We start from the raw sequence: 12,548 nt of genomic DNA, 5'->3' as shown, positions 1-12,548 counted from the left end.
GAAGATATCCTTGAGATTTTTTTTTCTTTTTCGGAGGAAGCTCTCCCCTCCAGGATCCACCTGTGACTCCTCCCAGCAACCACGAGAGGCTTTTAACCTCCCTTTTAGGCACCTGAGATCCCGGGTAGCAGCCCCAGACTTCCCCAAGGCACCCACCCAAGATGATTTTTCTCCTTTGGAGGAAGCTCTTTCCTCCAGGGTCCACCTGAGGCTCCCCGGAGGCATCTCCCAGAGTCTTTTGGCCTTTTCTTATAGGGACCTCAGATCCCAGGTAGCAGCCCTGGATTCTCCAAGGCAGGTACACAAGATGATGTTTCTCTTTTGCAGGAAACTGTCTCCTCTGGGATCAACCCAAGACTCCTCCCAGTTATCTCTCAGAGTCTTCCGACCTCTGCTTTCAGTACCGGAGATTGCAGCTACCTGCCTCAGACTCCTCCAAGTAAGTTACTCGAAATATTTTTTTCTCCTTTAGATAAATCTCTCAACTCTGCCAGCCACCTGAGACTTCTCCCAGGTATCTCCCAGAGTCTTTTGACCTCTGCTTTCAGGACCAGAGATCCCAGGTAGCAGCCCCAGACTCCTCCAAGTAAGTTACTCCAGGTATTTTTTTTCTCCTTTAGATACAGCTCAACTCCGGCAGCTGCCTGAGCCTCCTCCCAGTCATCTCCCAGAGGCTTTTGTCCTCTGCTTTACCTACCTAAGATCTCTGGTATCAGCCCCAGAATCCTCCAAGTAAGCTACCCTTGAGGTTTTTTTCTTTTTTGGAGGAAGCTCTCCCCTCCGGGATCCACCTGTGACTCCCAGGCATCTCCCAGTCTTTTGACCTCTGCTTTCAGTACCGGAGATCACAGATCAGATTCAACAAGGGTGTAAAGAGGGTCCCGCCAGAGGACATTTTGGAATCAGTCCTCCCAAGAGCAGCGGATCTGCAGTCAGGGACTCCCCCTTGGGTCGGGACGCCGCCCGAGGTAACTCCTCAAGGTAGAGAGCCCTCAACTTTTAGGTGAGTGATACGCGCATTTTGAGTCATCATTTTAAATTCTTAAGTCGGCTGTGTAGTATTAATTCCCCTTACATCACTGAGCCTGTGGTTTACAAAATGTTACTGGAGTTCTAACTAACTTTTTACGAAAGAATAAAGCTGAGCTTTAACACCTGTTGGATTTGACTGTGTGTGCCTCCATAACATCCCTTCGAGTGTAGGTTAAAGCTCTGCCAATGAGCCCCGTTAGCTCGTGAGCCAAGACCCCCTTCCCCCTTTGAGAAAGGCGAATCCCATCTGACACCAGCAGGCCTGGGGCCGTGCCGGCCACCCCATTATTGAAAAACCCAAAACTCTGGCAGTGACACCAGCCGCGACCCACGTATTAACAGACCGGGTCGGTCTCTTTCTTCCAGTGTTGCTGCCCACAGCTGGAAGGAGAGAGGGAAAAATAAGCCGTGTTCCAGATTCCCCTCCCAACCATCCCAAGGCCCCGAAGTCTCTTTCGATTGCCCTTGGACCACGCATTGCAGCTTCGTCGCCACCCAGGCAGAAGAGCAGTAGTGGGCAATAGCCCGTGGGCTGTCCCAGGCTGGGAAGTTTCCCAGTGCTGCCCTGAACCTGGGCCCCTGGGAGGCAGCAGGCTTCCCTAAGAGGAGGCTCTGTCCGGCATCTCGGCCCCTCTGTTCCCCTCAGAAGGGAGTCACCCACACCCCTAAGCTGTCTTGGCTTCCTCGGGGAGGCGGTCGTGATACGGGGGTAGGCCTTTCTGACCGTGGCAACACCTCTGGCGCAGCTGGCCCGAGCTCCACATCCTCCCTGGACTGGCCTTCCACCTCCGGAGCCTCACAGCTCTTGTTGAGAGGCACCTGGGAAGGTGAGGAGGGGGTTTGCCTGCTGCCCCCAGCCTGGCCTCCTTTTTCTTTTTCCTTTTTCTTTTTTCCTTTCCTTTCCTTTTCCCTTTTTTCCCTTTCCTTTTCCCTTTCCTTTTCCCTTTCCCCTTTCAATTTCCCTTTCCTTTTTCCTTTCCTTTTCCCTTTCCCTTTCCCTTTCCTTTTCCTTTTTCCTTTCCCTTTCCCTTTTTTCCTTTTCCCTTTCCCTTTCCCCTTCCCTTTCCTTTCCCCCGGCGGCGGGAGGATCCAGGGTCCCCCGGCTCTCGGGTGCTTTCTGGTGCCCGTTTCTGCCTCGGGGAGGGCAGAGCACGGTTCCAGCAGCCAGAGGCTCTCAGAGTCCCGGGTGCGCCTTCCCCTTCCTGCTGCCTCCCGGAGCTCTGCCGGCGGGCTGGGCTGAGCTGAGCTGAGCTGGGCTGAGCTGAGCTGAGCTGGGCTGAGCTGAGCTGGGCTGAGCTGAGCTGGGCTGAGCAGGTCGTCCCCTCGGTCCCACCTCTCAGGGCTGGTCCCGCTCCTGCCAGCCCTTCCCAGGGCCAGGCTCTGGCACGCCCTGAGGCTGCGTGGGAGCTCTCTCTGGGTCGCCACATCCCTGCTGGCGAGCGCAGAGGACGTGGCTTTCTGCTACCGTCGCCTGGCTCCTTCCCCCGGCCGAACTCCCCTCTGGAGCGGGCAGGGGCACGCCGCCCTTCCCCGCCAACTGCCGCCCCCGGCTCTCTTTGCCCGCTCTGGCCGCGGCGCTCCCCAGGCCGCTTCGGAAAGGGGTGGGGGTGGCGCTGTTACAAATAATCTGGTACGTTAAAATTTTATATAAAGTGGGTTCGATCAAAAGGTGAAGACTGTAGAATATAGGGGTTTGAAGCTCGCAATGTACTCGTCGAAACTTAGGAACGTACAAAATGTGCTGTATACAGTCATAAGAAGTAAGTAGTGTCTAAGATTGGTTAACCATAGAAACTTCGACCGATTGGTTAGTTTGTAGTGTTTTGTCCTAAGAAACTAAGAGAGATCGTTGTGGACCTTAGTTCTGTTGCTTAGAAGCCCCACTTTGATCAAGGTTCCAGTTAGTGGCATTAAGTAAGATTAACCAATGAATGTTTTAGTATAAGAATATTGATAAGGTGGTGTGACTGAGGGCCAATCGCTAGAAACGTTAAAGTCAAGAATTAACATTGAATGTCCTTTTTATGTCAATCTAACACATGATGGCGAAAATCGTACTGCGCAGAATCCCATAAGAGAGGTCAACTCTCGGACAAAGTGAAGACGACTACGGAAGACCACCAGAGGGCTCCTGAAGACCACCAGAGACTTCACCACGCCTGCGTAAAGGGACGTTTACATATGCTAATGATTTGTCGGACAGTTGATGATTATGTATGACATTTCCCAGGCATCTAGCGAATCTGTATAACAGGTGTGTATTTAACCTGCATGGTCAAACCAGACAGGTGCACACACGAGGTGCAGTGATCCCCTGTGTGCCCAGCGCTGCAATAAAGGAGTGCCTGCTTCTTAACTTCTCATTGCCGTCAAGGAGTTTTATTCCGGATTTCGGCAACAGCGCGGCCCCCGGGCCGAGACCTGCCGCTCCGCTCCGCTCCGCTCCGCTCCGCTGCGGGCCGGGCCGGCTCCGGGGCAGCTCGCCTCGGCGACCGACTGCCAGCCGCAGTGACAGCCGGGCAGCGGCCCCAGGCTGCTCCAAGGAAGCTCCCGGAGACGAGGGCTCTCCTCTGGAGGAAGCTCTCTCCGCCGGGAGCCACCCGCCGCTCCGTCCGTCCGTCCGTCCGTCCGTCCGTCCTCGGGTCCCCTTGTCCCGGCAGGCTGCGCTGGTGCCCGGGAAGGGCAGCGGGAGAGCCCCAGGGCTGGGCCGGGGCCGGGGCCGGGGCCGGGGCCGGGGCCGGGGCCGGCTCTGTCCTGGCGGCGACCCCCCTGTGGCGGGGGCACGGGAGGACCCCCTTTGGTCCGCCCCGGGACTGACTGACAGCGCTGCCCTCACAGCGGGGGGGGACTGACTGACAGCGGCGTCACGCTGCACAAAGCCCTGGGGAGCTGCCCCGGCGGGGGGGGGGGGCGAGGCGGCAGACAAAGGGGGGTCCCTCGCCTCCCCTGCGACACACGGCCGTGGGGGCTTCCTCCCCTGCACCGCTCCGCTCTGCCACGGATTGCCTGGGGAGGGGGGGGTTGGGGGGGGTCCGGGAGGGACACGGACACTGTGCATCTAGCGAGGTGGCTCTCTCTCTCTCTAGTGCAACTGTAATTGCCAACAAGCCGTAACGGCAACCATCAATCGGAGGAGCACCGGGTGTCTGTGTAGTATTTTCATACAAACTTATCCTCCCCAAGAAAGTAAATCGCTAATAAAGCAAAGCCAGCAGCAGGACAAGCAGCACCGGGGCAGAGGAGATCCCCCTTTTGGGCAGGGAGCGGGTAAGTAGCACAAAAATGTCCTGCGGGAGGAGGAAAAACGGAGAAGCCTTTCCCAGTTCCGACTTCCCTCCTCACCCACGAGCTCTCCGGCCTGATCACGCTGACTTCAGCAGCTAGGAGCATCAAGGTCCACAGTCACCAGTGCCAGCAATACGGGACCGGTGCCACCAGCCCAGGTACCGCTGGAAGTGATGTCAGATACAGAAAACCCTGTGGTAGGTGAGAAAGTCCTGGTTTAAATTCAGTCAGTTAGCCAAGACCAGTCCGATCGGTTCTAGTCTTCCTGTTTAACGGTGCCTCACCTGGAGCACCAGTGCCGATCCCTTCTGCTCTTCCTCATGGATGGCGCGTCCCTCTTGGCAGGAAAACGGACCGCTGACCCGATACAGAGCGACTGAGCGGTCAAAGCGAGGAGGGGACACCTCCTCAAAAGACCACCGAAGGCCAGCCGAGACCCCCGCGCGTGCGGAGAGGGCGTCTGATGCGTCAGGGTTACACAATGCTAGGCACATGCACCAGATAGTTTGAATATGTATTAGGTAGGAGTAGTTTAATAAATTAGATGCAATTGTTACCGTATAAAAGGGACACAACTGATGAATCCGCCCTGCTTGATTTGTGCAAAGTCCACGGAGCACCCTGCGCAGAATAAAACAGTATCTCTTCCGCCTGTGTGAGATTGCTCTCTTGCACACCGTGTACCAAATCCGCTTTTAGGACAACAGAAGCAAGCGTGTGGCTTTTTCCAGGGTTTATGGGATGCCAAGGGGAAGAGAGGGAAGAGCTTGCTTGTTTCTGCTTGTTCTTCTTTAAGTACCTTTCCCTTTCCTTTTAGAAGGCGGCCACTGCTTTAAAGAACAAGGTGCTTTCTCAAAGTTAAAAGAATGCCTATCCCAGTTAAAATAAAAACCATCTTTGTTTAGATTTCATTAACCCATGTTCTTTATCGTCTAAAATGATTTTCCAAAAGGGATGCGCATCTTGCCCGTAATTCTGTAATGGCATTTTCCGGACTGAGACATCAAAATGTCTTTGTGTGTAGGTTGTAGCCTCAGCCAGCCCAGCTCTTGCAGGGTAAAGGCCCTTTCTTATGCAGCTGCATCTAAGATCAGGGAAGTGGGACATCCTCCTGCTCCTGACAGAACCAGTGCTAAAGAAGATCAACTCATGGATATCTTCCCTTATTTATGGCTTGTTCTCCATCTGGTCAACTCTCTAGCCATTCCCTGGTCCTCACCGCTGTCCATCTCATTGTACAGCCCCCCAGCAGAAGGGACCGAAACCTGGTGCACTCCGCCTGTACCACGGTTTGCGGGACAGGACTGAGGAGAACGCCGTAAATGGAACCAGTTTCTCAACCCCATCTCTTCTTGGAGGGAAAGCATTCTTTCACTGCTGATGGGAGTCCGGGAATGAATACAGAGGCATATAGGGTGGATAATCCGTGCATCATGGTGGGAACAAGCCAAACAGACCCCGTGTTGCGTTATCATCTGACTCTTTTAGAACATCACCTCATTCTGCCAGACACGTTACCCCATCAGACGGCCACACGTCGCTACTGCTAAAGTAACCACCAGTAACACAGTGTTACGTGTTAGACCAGCATTGTGCGTGTAGGTGCTGACGGTGCCTCAGCTCGGGAGAGGGCTGAAGAATGACGGTTTATTGCAAATGCGCTAGCGTGATGGCAAAAAGCTGCCTCAGCATGCCCTAGGCGCGTCTGAAATCTTAACTCCCAGCCTCATCCCACTACCTATCAAAGGCATAAATAATTACACAACTTGTAGCAGAGTGGTAAAAGCTAATCCAAAACATTTTCACCAATTTTGACCTTTTTAATGCTGTGAAGCATAGGGCAGCAGTCCATCCAAGACGAGAAACCTCTACTTCTTCTTCTTGGAGGGAAGGAGTGCTTTCTGCCAGGGTAAGACTGATTAAAGTAACACACAGTGCCAAGCCGATGCTTGTTTTATTAGAGTCTCATACAATGATTTTCAAATGTAAAATTCCCCATTTATGACACTCAAGGATCAACATCGTAAAGCTTGTCGCTCTTTTTTCCAAAACCTCTAGGTTGTGAAGAAAAAGACATTCTAACCCAACATCTTCAGTATGTTAATTTGAAAACGTAAACAAAGTAGAATTTCATTTTAAAGCATTTAATAGCGGAGACAAGCCATGTGTAAAGCTGCATTACAAAAGAAACAATACAACCCGACATTCATGCTACAAGTTTACCTTTCCACAACCAGTAGTACTTCCAGGTCAGTTCTTTCCAACAAAGAGATGCTGTAGTGGCGAGAAGATTATGCTGGGGAAACAACAACAACAAAACCCCACCATGCTGTACCTAAAATACTTCTCTGAGAATTGTAACAACAAGGTAATTTCTGTCCACCAGAAAGACACATCCCCAGCACAAAATAATACAGAGGAAGACCAAAAAAGTAGAGGAAACATAGAGAACAACCTGTGCCATAACGGTCTAGTCTCAATAGTTAAGGGGACTGGCATACATTATGATTAACAAGGAGTTTTATTCCTTCCAAAACCAACCCACCTATCAAACAGTTACTGCCAACGTTCAACACGGGCTGTGCAGTGAACAGACCACTCTTGTTTCGACAGCTTTAGAGCACTCCTTTAGTCAGCAATGCCCAGCAACTGCTGGCGGGGCTACTTTCATTTCAGTTTAAAATGGTGTCTTTGGGAGTCAGTTACAAAGGCCACAGTTGCTAAGCGGGCAAATAAAGGCCATACTTGCCTTAAGGGGACTGAAGGTCCCTCCCAGGAAGGCCCCTCGAGAAGGGGCAGTGTGTAAAAGTCCTTTAGAAACCGGGCTGGAGACGGCACTCCGCAGCTGATAAAAGCCACATCCTATGAGGGCTGTGACTGAGGTCAGTAACACCCCTCCATCTCCCCAACCCCAACCCCCCATGAGGAGTTTTTTCCCCAAAGACAGCCCAGAAGAGGAACGTTTCCTGGGAATGCTGCACCTTACCACAAGACAAAAGGACACCCCTGAATGCTCCTTTGCCTTGGCAGACTTTTTTGTTTAACCACAGAAAAGAGGGACCCATTCTTCAAGAGAACGTAGAATCACCTGAACTGCCAGAATCAGGCACAGCCTCGGACAGAGCCAGGACTGCATCTGCTCGTAGCTGCAGTATTTGTACCTTCTCCAGAACCTGGACAGACCCCTTCCTTCTGACTCCACGTTTCCTTTGTTTACCGTTTGGTCCAGTTGCTGCAGTAGCTGCACCGCACCCTCAGCCTGACCGGTTCCTGTTCTTTGTTCAAGGTTCGATCCCACAGGCGCCCCTGTCAGAAACAGCAGCAAGAACAAAAACACAAGCTCGCTCTCTCCACACTCCCTGCACACCCAACGGCAGACCCTGAAACCGAGAGGTCGGTCCAGACTCTGACTGACATCACGCCTGGGAGCTTTCAAAGCAATCACAGTGCAGACTGGTTGGAGGTAGGCTCCCATCTCACAGCCCGGCTCTGAAAGAGCTACGTAGCCTGGCTCTGTGGGTGGGAATTGCTTACAGCCAAAATCATTGCTGACCTACTGCTCTTTGGTGGTTCTAATTCCTAGTCTCACGTGCTGGAAAATACCAAACACCACTTTTAAAGGAAAACTATTACCAATGTCATCCTTGCGGCTTTTGACTTCATATGACCAATTCGAATGAAACAAGCCAGGAATTCCTTACTTACACAAACTCACCCGGTTACAGCCCACAGTAAGGGATGCTGGACTAAACTCACGCTCATCTTCTTTGGAGGAATTCTGAAAGGAAAAGGAACCCAAGAACTTTCACACCATGTAAAATTCTATTCTACAGGAGATCTTTGTTTCTTTGCTTGCTTGCTTGAAGAACTAAAAGGCAGGGTCTGCTCTCTTGTTCTGTGACTTTATTTTCTTTCCTGCTACTATGAGGACCTTCTTCACCAATATCTTTCTGCCCCTCCCTCCTCAGGACGTTCCCAGGCCTAACATAAAGCTGGAATTCATTGACTAGACTTTAATATAGCAGATAGTGAAAGCGGGACACCAGCTACGGCACAGACAGACATTTTAAAAAACATCGACAGAGGTGCTGTGGGAAATAACAGCCGCTGGACAATACAGGCCCCTAGACATCAGCCCTGCTAAGACACACTCATAGGAAGCAGAGTAACAGGGCAGGGACAAAAGTGAAAAGTGCCAGAAGCAAGAGGTGAGCCAGCAATACCCATTCACAAGGCTATCAGCAATACAAAGGACCACAAACAACAAAACCACCCCGTAAGCTTCTTTAGGAGAAAGTGAAACAACTCTGTCACAGAGATAAGATAAGCAAAGAATAGATCCCTCCCTGATGGTGCTTCTCTTGCACTAAGCTCAGGTTCACCTGAAATTCCAGACTTTAGATGGCCAGAGATCTTTGCAGTTTAGTCTCAGAGCATTAACTAAGGTAGGAAAATTATCTGCAGTGACAGGCTGAGCGTCTCCCAGTTCTTTCTTCCTTGGACTTCTACTGGTGCTCTTGGTAAGCAGAAAGATGCACAGGCTCAACTCCAGTCACCCTGACCAGACAGCCTCCTGTCAAAATCACAGGCCTGGAAGGCATTTGGATGAGAGCTGAAAACGCAATCTGTTTAAAAGCCATGCAACTGCAGCACTCCCACGCTCCTCCTTCTGAATCGACTGCCGATGCTGTAAAGTCAGTCCTACGCGTACTAAGCAGACAGATTTCCTTCATGTTTTAACGAGAGCCTTCCCTTTTCGAGATGCACTCTAAAACACCAGCTGGATTTGGATCCAAAGTCATACACTGCTCATAAACTGAACAAGAGCCCTGGAGGAATGACCAGAAGAATCCTGAGAAAGCACAGGCGCTACTGAGATGGTTTTTCCTAAACCTGATCTTTCTTCTCATCCTGAATACCAAAAGAAAACAAATGGAAAGCAAACCAAACGGAAGGCGTGTCACAGAAGCACCTGGCCCTGATCTCCTAAGAAAGCACACGAGGGAGAGGTCATCTGCTCAGGATTCCATGCGGTGCTCCTGACATCTGGTCTGGTATTCATAAAGACACCAGTTTGTGTCTGGAGCTCCCTCTCAGTGTAACAGTGCCCTGACTACTGCAAATTGCAGGTACGAGTCATGGTGGCACAAGCATCTCTTCTGGAGAAGGTTCTTCTCACCTGAACTGGTATTTGCCGACTTGATGATTCACTCATCATAGTTCCAGATTACCTGGAAAGAGCTCAGGACATGTCCTCCCACATCAGTTAACACAATAGGAGGTTACGGTGATGTCTGCCACCTACCACATCATTTCTCAGGGTCCAACATTCTAACCCGGAGCTCCAGCTTCCAAGGACCCTAATGTTTGGGAAATTCAGCCACTGTACAAGGAGCGGAGGCATTCTGGGGACAGCAGTTATGGCAAAGCGGGGAATAAAAAAAAGCATCTTTCAGAGGATGACCCTTATCCCACCAACAGAGTGTTTGGAGCACCTGAGGAAAGAAGCCAGAAAGGGCACGCGTAGAGAGACCTGTCGCTAATCCTGCAAAGGTAAGCTGAAGGGAAAAAAAGGGATACAGGTTTTGGAGACAAATCAGCCTACTTGTTTTAGAGAAGTTCTGTACTGAAGGCTCCTGAGGAGTTACCAGACAGTCTCCTTCCTATCTTGAAAATCCAACAAACCTGTCAAAAACCCCTCTTCTGAAAGAAAGTTTTGGGCTTACAACAAGGTGAGGGCTCTTTCAATACAGGAGTTTACCTGGGCAGGCTGAAGGTAACCATGCAGCTAGCAGCACCTGAAATTGCAGGCCACTGTACATGCAGGGGATCCCTGCAGAGCAATTATGCTGAGATTGGCCCTTTGAAACTAGTCCTACAGCAGCAAGCAGGCAGCATGCCCTGGCCAGCAGGCACCAAGCCCACAGATGATATTTGCGTAAAGGCTCAGCCAGTTGTGGAGAGGTCCAAAAGGTTTCTGAAATGGGGGCAGCACGTCATCATGCAGAAACACGCAGAAACCTGGGCATCTGATGCAACTCTTCCCCTCCCAAGGAACAGTGGGAGAAGAAGCTGTTCCTTTTATACCACCAGGCAACTTCCTTTGTGGACAACCCCCAGAGGAATGAGTTTGCCTCCTTTGAGAAGACTCTCTCCAAAGAGCTGGAGAGGTAAGGTGGCCAGGAAGGCAATAGTGTGGCAGGGGTTTGAAATAAATGCAGAATTGCTATCAGGATCCAGAAAATGGATGAAATGCACTGGGAGGATGGGCAACAGCCAAGAGGAGGAGAACAGGGGGGTGAGGGAAGACCCTCTTACCTAAAGGGTGTGCCTAACAGCAGCTCTGTCAGAGCAGCCTTTTAGCTTGTGGGCTACAAGAGAAAGAATCTTGCCCTCCTGACAAGGTCTCTGGAGAACAGTGGGTTTAGAAAGCAACTGCCAATCCCTCTGGGACAATCCTGTCGTAAATCTGCCTTCTGAGGACATAGCGAGAAAAAAACATGACACTGTTTCAAGAAGAGGGAGATGCCTGCAAGGCCATCTGCACAGAGAAAGGACACTGCTGAGGAGTGGCAAGTACTCGCACCGAAGCCAGCGTCAAGGTGTCAGCACCCACTGTTGGCCCTTCATGGAGTTCTGCACAAAGGAGCATGTGAGGTAAAAGAGGACTGGAGTCTCTTGAGGACAAGGCAGGGCAACCTTCAGGTTCAGCTGCGAGAGGCTAAGTTCACCCCTAGAGCTTGTAGCTTCACAGTCAGAAAAGCCTGTGTTGGTTCCCGGTAAAACTCATCCCGTGGCTAAGTTTGATGAACAGGAATCACAAATGTCTCCATGCAGGTGATGCAGGTGAAAAGGGAAAAAAAGTTACCTGAAGGCATTTTTATGCTTGCCACTTTAAGAACCTAGGACTAAACAGATGCTGTTGTCTCTGAATATTCTGTAGCTTATCGTTTCAAATCCATGCTTTGCTTTACTCGTATGGCAAACGCGCTCGGCTCCAGTTCTGAAAATAAGTCAAACGGGTAAGAACTGAGTTTACCAAAAGTCACAAAAAGGAAGCAATCTTGTAAATGGCTGCTCAAGTATTTCATTAGAAAGCAGGGTTTTAGTACCTCCCTCTAAGCCAACAAGACAGGTACCCTTAATCTGTATTTGTACTCACGTTTCAAAGTCTCATCTAAAAAATGACAATAGGCACTCACTCCAGTATTAGGCTTTCTGCTTTTCTAGGAAGCCCAACAAGCAGTTAAAGAGAAAAACAGCGTGACGTGACAGGGAAAGGGGCATGAGCAGCAAGGTGAGAAAGCTTGCAAATCCTACAAGATTACTGACACAGGGAGAAGGGCAGGTAGCAAAGAACCATAGAAAGGTCTTACAAGACTCGGTCGTGGAGCAATAAAATGGCAGAGAGGTACAAAGTGGCGCACGTGGGGAAAACCAGTCCTGGCTTCACACACAAAGGCTCTAGAGCTTCTCAGCTGAACGCTTGAAGCAAAATTTCAAACTACCGTCAGTAAAACCAGCCTCTTTTCCCACTGAAGCACGAAATCCACGCGCGGCAGTGAAACAGGAGCGCTTTTTACAGCTCCCATTACTCGATGCTCAGCCCGTGCAAGCGCAGTAGCCCCTCGGAAGTGACCGCTTTCACGGTCAGTGAAAGAAGGCAGGAAAAGAGCAGCCCCCCCCGTCCGAATTTAGGGTCTCCTAGGAACTCACTGCTACCGGCAGGCACCAAACCGCAGGCTGTAGCTTCAACACGCTCACCTGCCGATTTTAAGTCCGTACACACGCCTGCCTGCATGAAGAAACCTGGTTTCAGGCGACCGACAGGTACCTGCTTTCGAGGACGTCCTCCTTTCTCCCGGCCTAGGGAAGGAAGCAGGAGAGCCAACGGGACGCGACTGCTCTGGAAACGCCGCTGCCGACCTCCCTGAAGCTTGACAGGCCTCTTGCCCCGGGGGCTGCCAAGAACGCCCGGGCAGGACTGCGTCGCAGCCCGCCACCGACGCCAGGCTGTGAGGGAGGGACGGACACCCCCGCCGGCTGCGGGTCCCCGCGGGGACAGCCGGCAGAAACCCCTTTCTCTCCACAGCCGCACGTCTCCGCGGTGCCCGCCGGCCTCCGCCGGACAGCCACCAGCGGCAGGCAGTCCCCTGCTGCCCCCGCAGCCCCGGGGGCGGCAGGGAGGGGCCGGGGCTGGCCGGGCCTGCGGGGGGAAGGCCGGGTCCCGG

Source organism: Buteo buteo, unplaced genomic scaffold, assembly GCF_964188355.1.
Source record: "Buteo buteo unplaced genomic scaffold, bButBut1.hap1.1 HAP1_SCAFFOLD_59, whole genome shotgun sequence".
NCBI classification, from domain to species: Eukaryota; Metazoa; Chordata; class Aves; order Accipitriformes; family Accipitridae; genus Buteo; species Buteo buteo.
The sequence above is the reverse complement of the archived record's forward strand: the minus strand, read 5'-3'. Positions refer to the sequence as shown.